This window comes from Pipistrellus hanaki (assembly GCF_964339955.1).
Source record: "Pipistrellus hanaki genome assembly, chromosome: X".
Classification (NCBI taxonomy): domain Eukaryota; kingdom Metazoa; phylum Chordata; class Mammalia; order Chiroptera; family Vespertilionidae; genus Pipistrellus; species Pipistrellus hanaki.
Window position 1 is genome coordinate 18,822,630 of NC_140524.1, and position 8,513 is coordinate 18,831,142.

Sequence of the window (8,513 nt, forward strand, 5' to 3'; positions counted from 1 at the left end):
TTTGTATTAAAATGGAAGCCACCTTCCTTACTTAAATACATGAAAAAAATAGATAAAGAGATACAGAAGATTTAAAACCAGCAATATATCCCAATTAACTTCCCTAGTCCTGACAAAGTGTCCTTAAGAAAAACACAAGTGGGTTCCAAAGCACTTTAGTTAAGTCAGAAAAGAAGTAATAATTTAAAAGTAATAAAAGCTAAATAAAATGTGATATAAATTTCTGTTTTTCTTTTAATGCACACACATTGGAATATTATTCAGCCATAATATAAGAAAATCTTGCCATTTGCATCATCATGGATGTATTTTAAAGCCATTAGGCTGAGATAAATCAGAGAGATAAAGACAAATAACATTTGATCTCAAATATATATGGAATCTAAAAAAAAAAAGAAAAAGAAAAAAAGAACTCAGAAACAGAGTAGATTGGTGAATGCCAAGGGTGGAGTAGGGTATAGGAAATGGGTGAAGGCAGTCAAAGGGTACAAACTATCAGTAATAATATGATTAAGTTCTGGGGATGGAATATACAGTATGGTGATTATAGTTAACTAGAAGCACAAAATTCATGTACGAGGGGGGGGGTGTCCCTCAGTCCAGCCTGCACCCTCTCCAATCTGGGACCCCTGGAGAGATGTCTGACTGCCCGTTTAGGCCCGATCCCGCCAGGCAGTCGGACATTCCTCTCACAATCCAGGACTGCTGGCTCCCAACTGGTTGTCTGCCTGCCTTCCTGATTGTCCCTAACCACTTCTGCCTGCCAGCCTGATAACCCCCTAACCACTCCCCTGCCAGCCTGTTTGCCCCTAACTGCCCTCCACTGCAGGCCTGGTCACCCCTAACTGCCCTCCCCTGCAGGCCTGGTCCCTCTCAACTATTCTCCCCTGCAGGCCCGTGTCTCTCCCAACTGCCCTTCCCTGCAGACCTGGTTGCTCCCAACTTCCCTCCTCTGCCAGCTTGGTCACCCCTAACTGCCCTCTCTTTCAGGCCTGGCCCCTGCCACCTGCTTTCCCCCGCTGGCCATCTTGTGGTAGCCATTCTGTGTCCACATGGGGGTAGCCATCTTGTGTGTTGGAGTGATGGTCAATCTGCATATTACTCTTTTATTAAATAGGATAGAGGTCTGGTGCACGGGTTGGGGCAGGCTGGTTTGCCCTGAAGGATGTCCTGGATCAGGGTGGAGGTTCCCTTGGGGCGTGGGGCCCTGGTATCTGGGGTTTATTTATCTTCTATAATTGAAACTTTGTAGCCTTAAGTGAAGGCCTAGGCCGGCCAGGTTGTGTGGATAGCTTGGCTTCCTCCATTGCCGGGGGCAACCCTAGCCTCCTGCTCTTTCCAGCTCTGTGGCTGCTGTCGCCATTTCTGTTTAGATTTATGTATCTTCTATCATTGAAACTTTGCAGCCTTGAGTGGAGGCCTAGGCCAGCAAGGGCAGGTGGAAAGCTTAGCTTCCTCCATTGCAGGGAAAACCCAAGCCTCCCTCCTGCTCTCTGTGGCTGTAGCCATCTTGCTTGAGTTTATTTGCATATTTTCTTCTGATTGGCTGGTGGGTGTGGCTTGTGGGTGTAGTGAAGTGATGCTTAATTTGCATATTACTCTTTTATTAGATAGGATAATACTGTATTGTACATTTGAAAGTTGCTAAGAAAGTAAATCTTAAAAGTAATCACAAGAAAAAATTGTAGCTATGTGTGGTGATGGATGTTAACTAGACTTATTGTGGTGATCATTTTGCAATATATACATAGATTGAATCATTATGTTGTACTTCTGAAACTAATATGCTATATGTCATTTACATATCAATAAAATATTAAGAAGAAGAATACTTGATATTTATTGAGCTTATTCTTTGTTCTAACTCCCAGGGAAGTGTTTTACATACAATATCTCACTTAATCCTTCTACAAATCTCTATAGTAGATAAAATTATTTTCACTCCCCAATGAGAAAATAAGCTCAATGAAATTTAGTTCACATGGGTTTAGATCACACAGCTAGTATATGCTACTGGAGATTTGAATTCAGCACGAACAGCTATGCCACCAAGATTGGTTTGGAAATAAGCCCAGTGAGTTATGATGACAGAAACAAGGAACCATCTTCAAAGCAGAATGCAAGCAACCCTCTCTCTGAGTTAGCCAAGGTTTCTTTTTTTTTCATACATCTACTCCATATAAAACCTAGAACCATAATTCCCAGGCACCAAATCAACCAAGAACCTATTAGAAATATTAAGAGCTTAACAAAGCATTCAGGCACTAAGTAAATATACAAAAAGCAAGAGCTTCCTAGTCTATCAACAGTATCCTGTTAGAAAATAATACAAATAAACTCCATTCTCAGCAGCAATAACACATTTAAAGCAACTGGAAAAGTCTTATTATAAAATGTGTGTATGGGCCCTGGCTGGTTTAGCTCAGTGGATAGAGCCTGGTGACTGAAGGGTCCTGCGTTCAATTCTTGTCAAGGGCACGTACCAGTTGCGGCTTGATTCCTGGTGCATACAGGAGGCAACTAATCGATGTGAAGAGTTGTAATTTGGATGGTCTCACTCTGACCACTTGGCACACTGGATCTTGGATCTTCAAGGAGGTAACCCGGCTATCAGGGGAAGGCAAAGCCCCATAAGACCTCTGCTGCTGCCACTACAGGCAGCACAAGCCTCAGCTGGCCCTGGTTACCTGAGCCTTGTGCAGCCATGGGCAGCTGGGCTTGCCTGTGCCTCAGGCCGGCCCTGGGTAGCTGGGGGGATGAGGGTACTGGGGGACTCCAGAAGCAGGTGTGCAGAGCAGCTGGGCCTACCTAAGAACAGGCCCAACCTTGCCGTGCGCCTGCCACCCTAATGGGGCTGAGGGGACTGAGTGCTACTATCTTGTGGCTGTAGGTACTGCCATCTTTGAGGGCGGGGCAGCAATTAGCATACCCCCTCTTTATTGGCTGTGGATGCCGGCATCTTTGCAATGGTGTGAGGGACAATTAGTATATCCTCACTTTATAAGATAGGATAATGTGACGCCCTGTAATATTTCCAGTACCCACCTAGCACCATACATAGTTGTTACAATATTATTGACTATATTTCCTATGCTATACTTTACTTCCCTGTGACTATTTTGTAACTACCAATCTGTACACAATTTCTTCACTTTTATCACCCAGTCCTCCAAAGCCCCTACTCTGGCAACCATCAGTTTGTTCTCTGAATCTATGAGTTTGTTTCTGTTTTGTTTGTTCATTTATTTTGTTCTTTATATTCCACATGTAAGTAAAATCATGTGGTATTTATCTTTCTCTGCCTGACCTATTTCACTTAACAGAATATCCTCTAGGTTCATCCATGTTGTCTTTGCCTCTTTACTAACTACTCCTTAAACCTTCACAATCACTTTCAAATCAATTACTCTGCTGACATGATCTCCTAAAAATCACTACTGCTAATTGCTGGCTACAAGTGCTTCCTATCAGTCCTTAACATCTTTATGCTCTGGGCAACACTCACCACTGCTAATCAAGCTCTCTTTCATGAAACCATGGCTTTAGTAATGAATATTGCGCCTTTCTGTTTCTGTTTCCCTCTCCCACCTTTCCCAACACATTTATCTTTTTTCCAGCTCTCCTTCCTCTGCCCATTCCTAAAATGAGGTCCTTTCCCCTCCTCTCTTTTATCTCTAGACTTTCTCAGTGATTCAGTCTTTTATTTTCACCTCTCTCAGACTTTACCTGTCTCCTAAATTTACATTTCCAAGTCCCTTCTCAACCTTTACCACATATGGACAGCCAAATAACTCTCACCTACCCAAACCTACTACTTTTCTTCCAGACTGTCTATTACCATAAGTGGTAGACTAAGTTCCCCTTCAAAATACTCACATGACATTGCAAAAACAGACTGTGTTTTCCACACCCACTGTCAGAACCTCAGCTCAGGTTCTTATAATTTTTTTTCTGCAGAGATAAGAAAGGCTGCATCCAGCACCTATATATTGGATTATTTTGTTGTTGTTGTTTTGGTGGAATGGATCTCATTCCTGGCTGTAGAACTACTACAAGCACCTTATTAGAAATACAGCATAGATATATTAGAACTCTTCCAGGATATATTTTCTTATTTTCATTTTATTTAAAACACAAGGTGGGGCAAATTGTAGTCTTACTGTTGTCCCTATGGAAATAAATACAATAATAAGTAAATTATAGTACAAGAATAATCTCTGTGTTTTGGGTACTCACAACTGTAAATCTTTTGCCCCATCTTATATAACCCATAGAGTTTCCAAAAGCCTATCACAGAAATGGAATGTTGTCAGCCAGAGGAAATTTGAGAAAACAGAATTGGGGGTCAGAGCAATTTTAGCACAGAGACTGAGAGTAACAACCCTCAAATCAATTCATTAATTAATGACATGGCCCAGAGATGGATTTTACTGCAATAAGTGGCATTGAGGGAGCTTCCCATTTTTGCTAGCAACTCTCGCTAACTAGAAGTTAAGCTTTTAAAAGTATTATTTAAAGTTGATGCATCCTCTGAATTTTCATGGTCTTAGGCAATGTCATGGTCTCTGTGTTCTAGTGAAGGTTCCACTTCACAGCAATTGGAATTTTCTTCCTCAACAAGGGAGCTTGCCTTGCACACATACTGACAGCTGCAGTCACCAGCAATAGATTTAACAATGATTACTTTCTTTGGGGCTACACAGAAAAGAAGTTGCAGGGGAAAAAAAAATCCTTAACTTTACTTTAAGAAGAAAAATACATACACGTGTGTGATTTTACTTCAAGTGCAATCTTTGTATTCCCCGCCCCCCCACTTAACAGGGTTTACTCTTCCATCTACATCTGCCCCATATCTGCCATTCTACCCTTCTAACCTATACTCACAACTCAGTATGTACCTTTCCATATTTTTCTTCATGGAAAAATAATTATATAGTAATGAAAACTTTAAAATATGTATTTTATAAAAATGAAACACACTTTTCTGCATCTTATTTTCATATTAAGCAACCATAATGGCAATCTTTCTAAATCAGCTGATAGAGCTATATTTCATTCTTGTTGATGTCTTCATAATATTCCATTGCACTGATGTATTTCCAATTTATTCAAGCATCCCCCCTATTTATATCCTTCTGTATTTCTCTCTCCCCCCCCTCTCTCCTCCCTCCTCTCTCTCTCCTTCTCTCTCCCCTCTAGAATGGACCCCTATCATTGGTTGCAAGTGTCTGCTCCTCTGTGTCTCTCCTGTGCTATGACAATGTTAACAGTCAGCTGTTGCTATTTTTCATTGAGTATTCATTCACTGGCTATTTTCATGGATACATTCACCTTTGTATTGTCTTTCTAATGTTTAGCAGCCCTTGGCACAGTATGGGATACACTTAATTATTTTGGGTAACATTTCTTTATTTTTATTAAACCAATCCACTACTGGGATAGGAATGTTTATTTTTATAAGTTATTTTAGAATTACTTTAGAATAGATTATTACTTTTAATAATTTCTCACAAAAATTTGAAAAAAAATATCTGGTCTATGCCACCTGTGGAACAAAAAAGAGGGAAAAAAAGATCCCTCTATAAATTAGTTGAAAACCTTCTTCTTACATGAAAAAGTTAAATTTTAATTAACTTGAACCCTACAAACTAAGTTTTCAGTGAATCAATCTCTCTTCTTAAAGTTAAGGGGGAAGTAGAAAATACCAACATCAAAAACCTCAAGATCATGTCAATGATTCCTTTAAAAAGTAAGGTGTCCAGATATAATATAGGACTCCCAGTTACATTTTAATTTCAGATACAGAATGAAATTTTTAGTATACATATGTCCCAAATATTGCATGGAACATACTTATACTAAACAATTAGTTGTTATTTCTTGAAAATTCAAATTTACCTAAGGGCCCGGTGTTTTTATTTGCTAAACCTGGCAACCCTATTAAAGATCTATGTTTCACAAGGCACTTGGGGAATCGGAACTAAGGATTTCCTGTATTCACAGTTGGCATTCAATAAATGTTAGCTGAACTGATTACATGATGGTGATTATTAATAGTTTTTGGTCACTGAATTGTTTAAAAACACACAAAAAAATGACTGATGTAAACTTAGAAAGAATTTTGACAAAAAGGCAGCCACCAAAAAAAGGAATTTCTGATTAGCTTTTATTAACCAAATAGAAAAAGTTTACCCATTTGGGAAAGCATCTCATGGTGCTGTTAGAATGCACTTAAAACTTATTCTGATGTATATGTAAGGTTTCTAATTTTTCAACTTGGTGTTGTAATATCACAGTGCGTGTGTGTGTGTGTGTGTGTGTGTGTGTGTGTGTGTGTGTTGCACATGGTGGGGGAGGGTTAGGCAGGGGGCAGGAGAAGCAAGACAAGAAATGTAAGGCCAATGAATGGAAAACAAAACACTTGAAAACTTTTCTTCCTGCTACATTTCATGGAGAGTTAATGGCTTTTTAAAAGTACTTTCAAAATCAGAATTATCCAGTGTAGAGTAGCAGGCACAAATATGGCCTCTAGTGTTCTATTAATGATGGGATCAAACGAAGAAGCTCTTCTACACGGTTTTTATGAAAGAGCAGGAGAACCAGTATGATGTTTAGTTTCTTGGAGGAAACTGAAAAAAAATAATCCCATATTATCACAATACAGGCATGAATTCAATGCAAATGGAAAAGACTGGTGGCTTATTAATAGGCTCTCCCTGTAGCAAGCTGGCCTTCCCGGCTTCAGTTTGAAATTGATTATTTTAATACAGAATTCCTGAATGAAAGAGGTTCTTGGCCTTTTCCTGGGCTGTTGAATAATGTATGTGGGAGAAAGCAAATAGCAGCAGAGGGTCTCAGCTGTGGGAACAATGGCACACACCCAGAGCTGAGGGGGCACGTTAGTTTATCATCGCCTTGTCAATCCTCCTAGCCTGGGAATCGCGGGGCAGTCTGGAAAGCAGCAGCTGCCCGACGTGTGGTGAACTGACCCGGGCACTTTAAAGAGACGACTCCATTTACCCATCTGAAAACAAGATATTGATTTTCCTCCAGCTCTGGAGAGAAAAGGGACGTCCTGAAAATATATGGAGACCACCATTTATCCAGGCTTCTCCTCCAACAATCACACCACACCAACTGTTTTCTTGGTTTCCTCTCCACAAAATTCCATTTTTTTCCTTCTTCACCTGGGGTAAGAGGAAAGCAACCCCCGTTTTCTGCCTTCTGTGAATACACTGCACAGAGTACTTTTAAGCTGAAACTGGAGAAGTACATAATGACTGGCATCTGGAGTTATATTTTATGAATTAGAAATTGATTTTTCCCATCCACATGGAAATAACATATTATGGTAAACTTTCAGCTGGCACTTTATAGCTGTCCCATCTCAATCTGTGTACATCTTTAATTGTTAAGGCAAAACTTGTAGCATCCTAAAACAATAACAACCTTCAACTCCTTAGAAGTCCTTACCATGTAAGGCTAGATCTTAGGACCCAGATCAGATTTTTTTTAAAGCAACTTGTTTTGCCATAGTAAGCATCCATAAGTATTCCTTATACTCACAGGAGTTTTAAATCACCATGCTAAGAGTATGGGGAGAAATGTAGCTCTGAATTGAGGCAGCCAGAACACCAAGCTCCTGGGAGGTGATTTGAACTATGCTACGGCTTCAAGAGACTGGAAGTGTGTTATTTGAAGTCAATCTCAATTTCTTTAATGACTCTTGTCCTCATGTGCTCAAAAGCCCTACCATACTGAGGATATTGGATGGTTGATGTGGCACATTTTTTTTCTAGATTGGGAAAGGAATGGGTAAGGGATGGCCTGCCAATCCTTCATGAAGACTAAGTCACCAAAAACAGAAATTAGACAGGGACTCACAATTTTGAATTTTCAATATGGCATTAATTTTCATTGAAAATCCCCTGTCCTTATCATCACTCCTCATAGGAAGTCTTACAGAAATCTAGGGTGGAACAAGGAAAAGGATGGGGTACAGTAGAATAAAAGCAGAGAGGATAAACAATTCTTGAAAAAACAAATAGGAAAACCCAACCTAAATTGCTGTGAAGGTAGGTCAGAAATGGCAAGTGCTGGCCCTTACTTTATGTGTTTACCCACCAGGATCCAGATACGCATGCTGAACTTTGTGAGTGGCCCCAGTAGTTGATCTCTCTGTTATGCTAAATAAGCACCAGAGGTGGAGTAGCCCAACCATCTGCTAGAGACATGCATAAATCGAGGGAAGGTAGAGCAGTACAGCATGTGTATAATGTGGAGTACATGGGGAAAAGCAAAAGTGCGTCATTAAAAAGCAGCAGAAAGCAACCAGAGAACAGAACGCAGCAGGCAGAGATTAGTATTCCAATTATTAATAATGTTAATAACCACACTCAGGGAACTCGAGGTTCTCTTATGATTCATCAGACATGATGCCTCTGACAAGGCAGGGATGGGAGGGCTAGCTTAGCCATCAGAATCTTATTTATTTTGATTTTGTGATGCCTTCC